The following is a 12,377-nucleotide window of genomic DNA, read 5'->3' on the forward strand; positions in this document are numbered from 1 at the left end:
GGTTTATGTCAGATCAATGTTTTTCCTTAAAATAAGAAATCATTATACATAGAATTGAAGCCTTCCTTCCCCATAAGGATAAGATACTGTCCTGATTTTTGTGTTATGTCTTTGTGTGTTTTCATCTTTTTACTTTCTTTATATGTATCTGTAAATAATAGAAAATTTTTAGTGTGGCTACATTATATGTAGCCTTCTGCAATTTGGTTTTTTGTTTTAGTGACAAGAGTTTCTGAAATGGTGAATGAACAAAGCTCAGTAGAATTCCTCAGAAAACTAAGTAAAATCTTCCATTTATTTGTCTAGTAAATTGCATACCAGGAAATCTTCAGTATATATTAAAGCCACACAAAAAATACTATGCGTTTCTAGGGGAAATTGTGGGACAGTGTCTCCTTGGATGTTGTGGGATATCCAGCATCCTGGGGCCTGCCCACCCATCCTCCAGCATTCTGACAAACAGAAACACCCTACAAAATTCCAACCGCACCCTGGGACCAATACTGCCTCCTTTGAGGCCCGTGCCTCTGGGTGAAATTGCTGGGTTGAAGCATGAGTTCACCTTCAAGCCACTAGATGCCACAGAGGTCTTCCAAATTGCCCCACCGACATACAGATGAGATCCACCCTTGGTAGATCCAAGGCCAGTTGCTCAACATCAGTTCAAATGTATAGCGTTCATTTGAATTGGATCTTTTGTAAATTGCTTGTTCATATGCTTTGCTCATTTTTTTCTGTCTTTCCTTGATTATGTGTGTGTGCCTGTGTGTGTGTATGCACGTGTTTGTTTGTTTTAGAGACAGAGTTTCACTCTGTCATGCAGGCCAGAGTGCAGTGCCACAATCATAGCTCAATGCAGCCCCGAACAACTGGGCTAAGGCATCCTCCTGCCTCAGCCTCCCTTGTAGCTGGGACTAAAGGCACATGCCCACACCCAGCTAGGTTTTTAAAATTTTTTGTAGAGACGGGGTCTCACTATGTTGCCCATGCTGGTCCCGAGTTCCCAGCCTCAAGGGATCCTCCTGCCTTGGCCTCCTAAAGTGCCAGGATTACAGGCATGAGGCACCATGCCTGGCTGTGTGTGTTTTAACTTGCTATCTATTCTTTTGCTGTGTGTGTGTGTGTGTGTGAGTCCGCTATCTGTTCCTTTGCTGTTGTCTATTCCTTGTTGTGTGGGTTCATTTTAGACTTTTCCCAGTTTGGTGCTATTCCCAAACCTGCCCTAATTCAATACAAAGTCATGTGAGTGGGCAATGAGGCCCTTCCAGCCCTTCACTCTGGAGCTCTGGGTGTGTGTGACAGGCTGGGGGGAGGCACTTTCCCAGTAGCCCCCTGCCTCCAGCGTCATCCTAATGCTCTTGGGAGCAGAGTGGTCCTGGGGCTTGGGAGAGGCCATCCTGGGTAGCGTTTGAGAGACAGGACTCAGGACTCCCCTCCAAATTGAGGCTGTATGTGACACCACTGTGTGAGACCCCCAGGTTCTGCCCCCTTCCCCACTTCCTTCTCCATGCCCACCCCCAGCTCCAGCCACCGTCAGTACCAGTGGAACTGCTGCAGGAGCCTCTCAGTATCCCAGTCTGTCTGCTCTGGGCTCCTCCAGACCGTTCTCCACCCACAGCCAGAGCGGCTCCTTTCCCTATATATATATTATGAGTCATTTCAGGCAGCGAATCTACCTTCCAGTTTAAGAAATAAGACATTACAGGCCAGGCAAGGTGGTACATGCCTGTAATCCCAGCGCTTTGGGAGGCCAAGGAGGAAAGATTGCTTGAGCCCAGGAGTTTGAAATCAGCCTGGGCAACAACGCAAGACCCTGTCTCTACAAAAAAATTAAAAAATTAGCCGGGCATGGTGGCACATGCCTGTGGTCCCAGCTACTAGGGAGGCTGAGGTGGGATGATTGCTTGAGCCCAGGAGGTCGAGGCTGCAGTGAGCCAAGATTGCACCACTGCACTACAGCCTGGGCAACAGAGAAAGATCCTGTCTCAAAAAAAAAAAAAAAAAGAAAAAAAAGACAAGACATTACAAATGGGGGGCTCCTAGGTGCTCTAGTGTGAATACTCACTTAAAACCTATAATGTGATCCTACCTAAAATTGCTCAATGGCTTCCCATGGCCCTTCAAGTGAAGCAGGGACCAGGACACGCAGGACCCTGAGATCAGGCCTCCTGAGATGTTGCACCCATCCTGGGGTGCGGTCCCAACACCTGAGCTGAGCTTCCCAGGGCTCAAGGACCTGGTCTCCCTGCCCGCGCCTCCCCCCAGCCCCACTCCCCAACCTCTCTCGCCAGCGGGTACCATCCCATCTGTGTGGGCGAGGCGCTCAGCGCTAGAGCTGTGGACACCAAGGAGGAGGCGCTCAAAAGATGTTTACAAACGGGCTGGGCGCACTGGCTCACATCTGTAATCTTAGCACTTTGGGAGGCCGAGGCAGGAGGACTGCTTGAGCCCAGGAGTTCGAGACCAGCTTGGGAAACAGGGTAAGACCTTGTCTCTACTTAAATTATATATATATATATGTACATGAGAGAGAGAGAGACCGGGTGAGGTGGCTCACGCCTGTAATCCCAGCACTTTGAGAGGCCGAGGCGGGCGGGTCACCTGAGGTCAGGAGTTTGAAACCAGCCTGGCCAACATGATGAAACCCCGTCTCTACTAAAAATACAAAAATTAGCTGGGCGGGGGGCAGGCACCTGTAGTCGCAGCTACTCGGGAGGCTGAGGCAGGAGAATCGCTTGAACCCGGGAGGCGGAGGTTGCAGTGAGCTGCGGAGGTTGCAGATAGCGCCACTGCACTCCAGCCTGGGCGACGACAAAGCGAGACTACGTCTCAATATATATATTTATTAAAGATATTTATAAACGAACAAAAAGTTGGAAACACTTTGCATACCAAAGCTCAGGCGTGGGCGAGAGCGGGGAGACTAGACTCCGTCCGCGGTCCAGGGCTGCATGGGGCAGCGATGCCCGCTCTGCCCAACGCTCCGCTAGCGAAGCGCAGTTCGTGGTCGCCAGGCCTGCAGCTCCTGCCTGGGCTCCGCGCTTCCGCACCGGGCTGCGGGTTCCTCTCTCCGCCTCCTGCGCCGGGTCAGCTCCGGAGGACACTGATGAGTGCGTGAATGAGTGCATGAACAAGGGAATAAATGCGCGAAGGCCAGCACCGCCAGGCTGCAGCGCCGGCCGAGGGCCCCAGCGGAGCTCGGCGGGGGTGCGGGGCGGTTCCAGGAGCCTCGCCCCCTGCTGGGGACCGAGCTTGTGCCCTGGCGTCGTGGCCGCCGGCAGGCAGCAAGGAAGGGGGTGTAAAGAGCCCAGTTAGGCGGAGTCCCTGCCCTTCCGAGGGAGCCCGTCTGCGAGTGAGCCCGTCTGCAAGTGAGCTGGACCTGGGCCTCTGCAGGGGTCGCCCCGCCAGCCCGGGCCCCCTGGCTCCGCCCCATTTCCAGCAGGCGTCAGGGAGGGGGCTGCAGTGCTCCGGGAGTCATCGGATTCGGGCGGGGAAGGAAAGGCGGGACGTCTGCGCCCCAGAAGACAGTCCCCGGGTCTCCCACCCTGAAAGCCAGCGAGGTTCGGGTAAACGAAAGTTGCTGAAGCCTGACCCCTCGTGGTGGGCACAATCACCACACACCCCAGGGCGGCCGCGGGAGGATTTAGAATTAGAATTATTATTGCCCTTATGTTTGTTTAGAGATGGGCTCTCCCTATGTTGCCCAGGCTGGTCTTGAATTTCTGGACTGAAGCCATCCTCCTGCCTCAGCCTCCCGAGTAGCTGGGACTACAGGCGGGTGCCACCACATCTGCTTAGAATTATAATAAATTCGAATTCTCATAGTGCTTACTTATAGCCAGCACCAACTAAAGCTTAACATATATTAAGTCATTTAATTATCTCAACAATCCTAGGAGGTGGGTTCTGTCATGATCCCCATCTTAGAGTTGTGGGGAGTGAGGCCAAGCCTGCATGAGTAGCTTGCACAAGGTCACAGGGTCACACAGCAAGCAGGCAGTGAAGCTGGGATTTGAATCCAGAATTGGTGCCCTTAACCTCTACAGAGAATTATAACGCACACGTTTCCTCACCTTTGTGCAGTTCTAAAAGCACACCAGCTTTATCTATTCATATTCTTACTTTATTTTATTTTATTTGAGACAGAGTCTCACTCTGTTGCCCAGGCTGGAGTGCAGTGGCGCGATTTCAGCTCACTGCCTCCTGGGTTCAAGCAATTCTCCTGCCTCAGGCTCCTGAGTAGCTGGGACTACAGGTGTGAGCCACCACACCCAGCTAATTTTTGTATTATTAGTAGGGACGGGGTTTCACCATGTTGGCCAGGCTGGTCTTGAACACCTGACATCGTGATTCGCCCCCCTCAGCCTCCCAAAGTGCTGGGATTACAGGTGTTAGCCACCGTGCCTGGCCTCATGTTCTTATTTTAGATCTCACTTCACTTCCTTCTTCCTCACCTAAGTCATCAACACATCCTGATCGAATGACTCAAAGGCTGAAAATATGCTCATCCTTTAAAAGCTACCCCTCAAAGTGCAAATTAAAAGCAAATTAAAATCACAAGTGTCGCTGAGGGTGCTGAGCAAGTGGGACTCTCACTCACTGCTGGGGGGTGTGTGAAATGGTACAGTTACTTTAGTTTTTTATAAAGTCAAGATACGCTTACCATGTTAACTGACAATTCCACTCTTGGTGTTTACCTAACAGAAGTAAAAACATAGACCCCCAGCTTTGCACATGTTACAGCAGCTTTATTCATCACAACCCCAGCCTGGACGCAGTCCAGGCATCCACAAATGGTCAAATGATAACTACATCGTAGTTCATCCATACAACTGAATACCACTCAGCAGTAAAAAGGAACAAACTCTCGATACACACAATGGCATGAATAAATCCCAGAAACATCCGCTGAGCCTAGGAAGCCAGACCCAGAAGCCTGCACGCCGGGTGGCTCTGTGTGTATGAGACTCTGGACAAGATACAGGGCTCTTTGGTGCCAAACAGCACACCAGCAGCCTCCTGGTCCAAAGCTGGTGGTGGCAGAGATGGTGATTTTAAGACACAGCACAAGGGAATTTTTTGGGGTGATGGAAAGTTCTATATTTTGATTGTGGTGGTGGGCACACAGGTGGATACGTTTGTCAAAACTCATCAAAGTTTACACTTAAAATGATTGAATACAGTAATCTCAGAACTTTGGGAGGCTGAGGCAGGCAGATCACCTGAGGTCAGGAGTTCGAGACCAGCCTGGCCAACATGGGGAAACCCTGTCTCTACCAAAAAGTATAAAAAATTAGTCGGGTGTGGTGGCGTGTGCTTGTAATCCCAGCTACTTGGGAGACTGAGGCAGGAGAATCGCTTGAACCCGGGAGGCGGAGGTTGCAGTGAGCCAAGATCGTGCCACTGCACTCTAGCCTGGGCGACGGAGTGAGACTCCGTCAAAAAAAAAGTGAACACATTTATAGCACAATCTGACAAGACTTTAAGACAAGAATTTGGGGTGTTTAGAGAGATAAGCAAAGTGGTCATCTAAAAAGGACAAGAAAGCCAGGCGCAGGGACTCACAGCTGAAATCCCAGAGATAGACTCCATCTAAAAAAAAAAGAAAGTATAGTTCTCTGATATTTCTTTTACTCTCGAAGCAAAGAAGAGCTCTCTCCCGCCAAGTTGATGTTACAATCCATAGTTTTAATTTTCCTTTTTGTAAGAACACATTTGAAAGACTGTAACTAGTTAATAAACTTACCAATACATCTTATTACTAACTGCACTATTGTCTCTGAGATCCTGTACCCTCCACCTGGGTTTCTCTCCTCTTCATGTTGAAGTATGTATTTCAGTTACTCATTTAGTAGTAGCCTCTGTGTGGTAAACACTCTCAGTCTTTGCTTGTTTGAAATGATTGTAAAGTCTCTTCTGCCACGGAAGGCGGCACAGTCACAGGTTCCAGGGATTAAGACGTGGACATCTTTGGGGGTCACTATTCTGCCGACCACAGGGAGCAGAAGTGAAGCTTCTGAGCCAGGGGCCCCAGGCCAGGGCACTTCTCAGCACCAGCTGGGCCTCAGCAGGGAGACAGCCAGTGCTCTCCACCACCAGCCCTCAACTCGCCTCTGCTTCTGCTCCCTTCCTGAGGCTCTGGAAGGTTTCTGGCCACCAGATGAAAGGATGGGCAAAGTGGGGGCTGCACAACAGAGCCAACATGGTGAATGAAACCCCATCTCTACTAAAAATACAAAAGTCAGCTGGGTGTGGTAGCGGGCGCCTGTAATCCCAGCTACTCAGGAGGCTGAGGCAGGAGAATCACTTGAACCCAGGAAGTAGAAGTTGCAGTGAGCAGAGATCATGCCACTGCACTCCAGCCTGAGTGCCATCCCGGGGAGTAAGCCTGTCCCTGCTCTGGTTAGTTGGGAAAGATGTATGTCACCAAGGGGAGGCCCTGGCCTCACAGGGTAGGGGGGCTCTGTGCTGTGTCCCCTGCCTCTGTCCCTGCGTGGTCCCAGTGCCGCTGTCCCCCTGGAGCAGGGCTGTCCCTCATCCTGAGGTGCCACAAGTCCCTGCTGTGAGGGAGGGGCACCACACGAAGTCACACTGTCCCCACCAGGGCTTCTGGCCCTGTGTCTCCGTGGCCTGATCTGGGAAAGGTGCACGTGAAATCCCTCCTCAGAGACCCACCATGAGGGTCAACAGCAAAGTGGGTGTGGGGGCCATGGCATCGGGTTTTGATCTTTTGGTGTTTAATGAATTCTCACTGTTTAATTAGTCTCCACTTTGAAGCTCACAACAAGCCCACCATCTTGGCAGAGTTCTGTGTGGTTAACCCATTTCACAGATGAGCAAGCTCCTCCCAGAGGAGCAGAGGGACTGGTCACCAGGTGAGCGTGGGGTGCTCCTGAGAGCCCACAGCTCAGGCGGCCCGGCACTGGCAGACAGGACACCTGGCCGCAGTGGCAGGGAACCCCGGAGTCGCCCTGGGCATCCTCAGGCTGGGCTCCTGGGAGGGCTGGAGCAGACTTAGGAGCAGCTAGTGGCCCTGGGAGACAGGGAGCGGGAGGGTGGGAGGGAGGAGCAGCTTTGTGCCTGCCAGGGCCTGAGGGAACAACTGCACAACTTTGCCTCTCTTTGCTTTTCCTGATGATGGGGGCAGCCTGGCGGCTGCTGTGTGTCTTCTGCTCTTTGTCACCTCCTGTCGCCCGCTAGGTGTGGGAAGTAATGCAGTCACCTGGGTTTGATTCTTTGCTCCCACTTGTCCCTTCCCCAGGCAGGAGGTCAGCACCTGTGGCTCCTCTCTGGGTGGTGGATGCAGGTTCTGCTAGCTTCATAAAAGATGACAGGGACTGTCACTTTCTACTCTCTGGGAAGAGTTTGTTCCTTAAAAATTCTAGACGGTCCCAGCCTGATGCCATTCTGGGGTTAGATTTTTGACTTCCAGGTTCCATTTCTGTAACAGGTCTAGTTCTAGCCAGGTGTTCTATTTTTTTCCTGAGTCAATATCGGTAATTGATGCTCTTCTAGTCTACTGATTATTCCATCTAAAATGTCAAACGCGTTGGCATAAAGACATCCACGGGGTAAACTGGAACTGTGCGAGCCTGCTTCATCTGCAGCGACGCCCTCCGGCCGTGCTTTCTCATCTGCATCATGAACACACCCCACTCACTGGGGGTGTGTGGAGGGTTGGAGAATGCCCCAAAGGGCCCAGCTTAGCTCAGGGCCCCCACCTGATGGCACCACCAGCCTTGGCTAGTCCCAGCAACCAGAGAGAGACTTAGACATTTTTGAATATTAAGGAAGGCATTCCAAGGTTCTGGGGTGTGAGGGTGGGAGTGCTGGTCCCTGAGGCGCAGGCTTCTTTCCTGGGCAAGGCAGGACTGACTCCAAGAGCAGGGACTGTGCACAGCCAGGCCCTAGGGTACTGACCAAGCAGGGAGTTCCAGGGGCCGCGGCAGCTGGGGTCCACGGTGACCCCCTCAGTGCCCCACTGCAGACGCTACAGTCCCCTCAGCTGTGGTCCCAGGCTGCAGCAGCGTGTGTCCTCATGCTCAGTCTTCCAACCTCAGGACTCTGGTGCACACAGCCTCGCTTGCTTCTCACGTTACAGCCCTCCGGGCCAGAGCCTCATTCCTTCAGGATCTCTGAGTCCATGGCTCTGAACAAGGGAGCCCCGGACAGTTCACTTGGGGCCAAGTGGGGTCCCAGCCCAGCTCACTCCTGGTCTGATTGCCTGCAGCGGGGGGCAGGCCACACAGCACGTGGTCCCACACCAGCCAGGGGCGGGGGGGGACAAAGCACAACATGGAAGCCTGCCTCCTGACCTAGGCCACTGAGCCTTTGCATCACCATTTGGTCCTGGTGGAGTCCGAGTGGCTCAGGACAAGTCTGAACACTGGGCCAGTGGCGGAGCAAAGGCAGGAGGAGGAGAGAGGAGAGGAGCTCCTATCAGCAGGGATGTGGCTTTCACCGCAGCACCACATGCAGGATGAGATGAGACATTTGTGGGGTTCACATCAAGAGAGGGTTTTTATTTTTTATTATTTTAACTTTTTTTGAGACAGGGTCTCGCTTTGTCACCCAGGCTGGAGTGCAGTGGTGCGATCATAGCTCACTGCAGCCTTAAACTCCTGGGCTCAAGTGATCCTCCTGCCTCAGCCTCTCAAGTAACTAGGACCACAGGCACATGCTACCATGCCTGGCTAATTTTTACACGTTTTTGTAGAGCCTGAGTCTTGTTATGTTTTCCAGGTTGATCTCTAACTCTCGGCATCAAGCAATCCTCTGCCTCGGCCTCTCAAAGTTTTTGTTTTTGTTTTTTTATTTATGTGTTTTTTCAAGACTGAGTCTCACTCTGTTGCCCAGGCTGGAGCACAGTGGCGCTGTCTCGGCTCACTGCAACCTCCGCCTCCCGGGTTCAAGCAATTCTCCTGCCTCAGCCTCCCGAGTAGCTGGGATTACAGGCATGTGCCACCATGTCCGGCTAATTTTTTGTATTTTTAGTAGAGATGGGGTTTCACCATTTTGGCCAGGCTGGTCTCGAACTCCTGACCTCAAGTGATCCGCCCTCCTCAGGCTCCCAAAGTGCTGGGATTACACGTGTGAGCCACCGTGCCCAGCCTTGTTTTTGTTTTTTAATTAAAACCGGCCTGCGGCAGGAGCTCCACGCGTGGAATGTGGAAGACAGCGGCTTTCCCAGGCCTTCCTCCTCGTCTCGGTTCACTTGCACTGCTGTAACAAAATTCCTGAGACTGGGTAATTTAGAAGGAGAAGAAACTCATGTTCTCACAGTTCTGGAGTCTGGGAAGTCCAGGTCATGGTGCTCGCAGGGGCAGGGGCTGGTGAGGGCCTGTTTCTCACCAATGGCACAGTCTGTCTTCACGCGGCATAAGAGAGTGGACCCACTACCTCAAGCCCTTTGATAAGGGCCCAGAGCCCATCCGTGAGGCTTCACCCTCAGACTTCCTCCCCCTTGGAAAGGCCTCTTCTCTTCCTAGTATCACACTGGTGATTAAGTTTCAATATCTAAATTTTAGGGAGTATGTTCAGACCACAGCACTCCTCAAATCCAAGCAGGATGTAGCAGAAGACAGAGGAGAAAGACTGGACAGAGCGTCTGTGTCCTGAGCCCGCAGGGGAGCTGCTGGCACCCTCAGGAAGTCCCACAAGGAGCTGTGGGCCAGCCACCATCAGGTGACAGGTGGCAGGAAAGGGGGCTCTAGCCCTGGAGCCCAAGGGCCTGCATGTGAGGAAGATGCTGTCCAACTGCCCCTCAAAACCAGGGTCTGCGGAAACAGAAAAAAGCATGACAGCAAGGCCTCACATCCCACAAGGACTCTAATTCCAGGGGTTATGGGGCCTGCATGCCCGGCTTGGGGTTCCAAGGACCTGGCTGTCATTGCGCTGCTGGGTGATGTCAGACACGTGCTGTGCGCTGTCTCTTGCCACCTTCCCTGCAAAGCCATGAAGAAGCGGCGGGCAGAGCGGGCACCCCGCAGTGCCAGGCCCCTCCCCTTTCCTGGGAGCCTGCACTTTCAGGTCTCCCTTCACCCTGAACCGTGAGGCCCCTGGGAGGGCTAAGCGTTTCTGAAAGCAGGTGCTGCATCTTCATGAGGGGCTCAAGTGTGGCCCCCAGTCTAGCAGCACCAAGGTCACCTTGAACTCATCAGAAGTGCCAAGTCTAGGGCTCTACCCCAGAACTGCTGAATCTCAATCGACACTAAGCAACACCTTCCCCCAGGTGGCCATCTCAGGGCTGCTGACATGTGCATACATGCGTATATACACGGATCCACACATGTGTGTGAATCAGCTGGGACCCTGGACAGCTGTTAGAAAACATGGGTTCTCGTCTTGGTTATAACATGGATTTTCTGGCTGAGTTCGTCCGTTGGCAGTGCTGTAAAGGAATACCTGAGACCGGGTCATTTATAAAGAAAAGAGCTTTATTTGCTTCATGGTTTATTTGGTTCAGGCTGTACAAGAAGCATAGCATTGGCATCTGCCTCTGGTGAGGGCCTCAGGAAGCTCCCAATCATGGTGCAAGATGAAGGGCAGCCAGTGTACCCCACGGCAAGTGGGAGCAAGACAGACGGGGAGGTCCCTGACTCATTTTAACAACCGGATCACGTGTGAACTCAGAATGAAAACTCACTCATTACTGTGAGGAAGGCACCAAACCACTCATGAGGGATCCACCCCCATGACCAAAACACCTTCCACCAGGCCCCACCTCCAACACTGGGGATCACATTTCAGCATGAGATTTGGAGAGGACACACATTCAAACCATATCATTCCACCCCTGACCCCCCAAATCTCATGTTTTTCACACATTGCAAAATACAACCATCCCTTCTCCCTGGTCCTCTGAAGTCGTGACTTTTTCTAGCATTAACTTAAAAGTCCCAAGTCCAAAGTCGCATCAGAGACTCAAGGCAAATTCCTTCCATCTATAAGCCTGTAAAATAAAAAACAATTTACTTCCAAGATACAATGATGGTACAGGCATTGAGTAATGATTCCCTTTCCAAAAGGGAGAAACTGGCCAAAAGAAATGGGGAACAGGCCCTACGCAGTCCGAAACCTAGCAGGATAGACATGAAACCTCAACGCTCCAACATCATCTCCCTGACTGCATGTCCTGCATCCTGGGCACACTGGTGTGAGGGGTGGGCTCCCACGGCCCTGAGCAGCTCTGCCCCTGAGACTTTGCAGGTTGCATCCCCCATGGCTGCTCTCCAGGTTGGACTTGAGCGCCTGTAACTCCTCTAGGCAAGCTGCTGGTGGCTCTACCATCCTAGGGTCTGGAGGGTGGTGGCCTCATTTCCATAGGTCCACTGGGCAGTACCCCAGTGGGGACTCTACATGGAGGGTCCATCTTACATTTCTGCTCAGCATTGCCCTAGTAATCTCTCTGCAGGGACTCTGGGTGGAAATATAGGTGGAAGCTGCCAAGCCTCCTTCACTTTTGCACTCTGTGCACCTGCAGACTTAATACCACAAGGAAACCGCCAAGGCTTACAACTTGTGCCCTCCGAAGTGGTGGCCTGAGCTGTACCTGGGGCCCTTTGAGCCAAAGCTGGAGCTGGGGTGCCAGGGATGTGGGGAACACTGTTCTGAGGCTGAGCAGGGTAGCAGAGGCCCTGGGCCTGGCCCACAAAACCTTTCTTTCCTTCTAGGCCTCTGGGACTGTGATGGGAGGGGCTATCCTGAAGACTTCTGAAACGGCTTTGAGGCCCTTTCCCATTGTCTTGGCCATTAGCACTTGGCTCCCCTTTAGTCATGCAAATCTCTAGGAAGTGGCTGCTTCAGCTCCCTTCAATTCCTCTCCTGAAAGCGCTTTTCCTTCCCTACCGCAAGGTTAGGCTGCAAATTTTCCAAATTTTTACACTCTGCTTCCCTTTTAAATGTAAGTGTTAATTTTAAGTCATTTCCTTTTTCCTGTATCTGAACGTAGGCTGGTAGATGCAACCACACCACATCTTGAATGCTTTGCTGCTTAGAAATTTCTTCCACCAGATACCCTAGGTCATCACTCTTAAGTTCAAACTTCCACAGATTCCCAGGACTTGGACACAATGCAGCCCAGCTCTTTGCTGAGGTGTAAAGGGTGATCTTGGCTCCAGTTCCCAATAAGTTCCTCATTTCCACCTGAGACCTCATCATCCTGGACTTCATTGTCTATATTTCTATCAGCATTTTGGTCACAACCAGTTAACAAGTTTCTAAGAAGTTCCAAACTTTCCCCTTGTCTTCCTGTCTTCTTCTGAGCATCTTCAGACTCTTCTACCTCTTCCCATTAGTTAGCTCCAAAGCCACTTCCACACCTTCAGGTATCTTTATAGCAACACCCTACTCCTCAGTACCAATTTTGTGTATTAGTC

This window comes from Gorilla gorilla, chromosome 6, assembly GCF_029281585.2.
Source record: "Gorilla gorilla gorilla isolate KB3781 chromosome 6, NHGRI_mGorGor1-v2.1_pri, whole genome shotgun sequence".
NCBI lineage: Eukaryota > Metazoa > Chordata > Mammalia > Primates > Hominidae > Gorilla > Gorilla gorilla.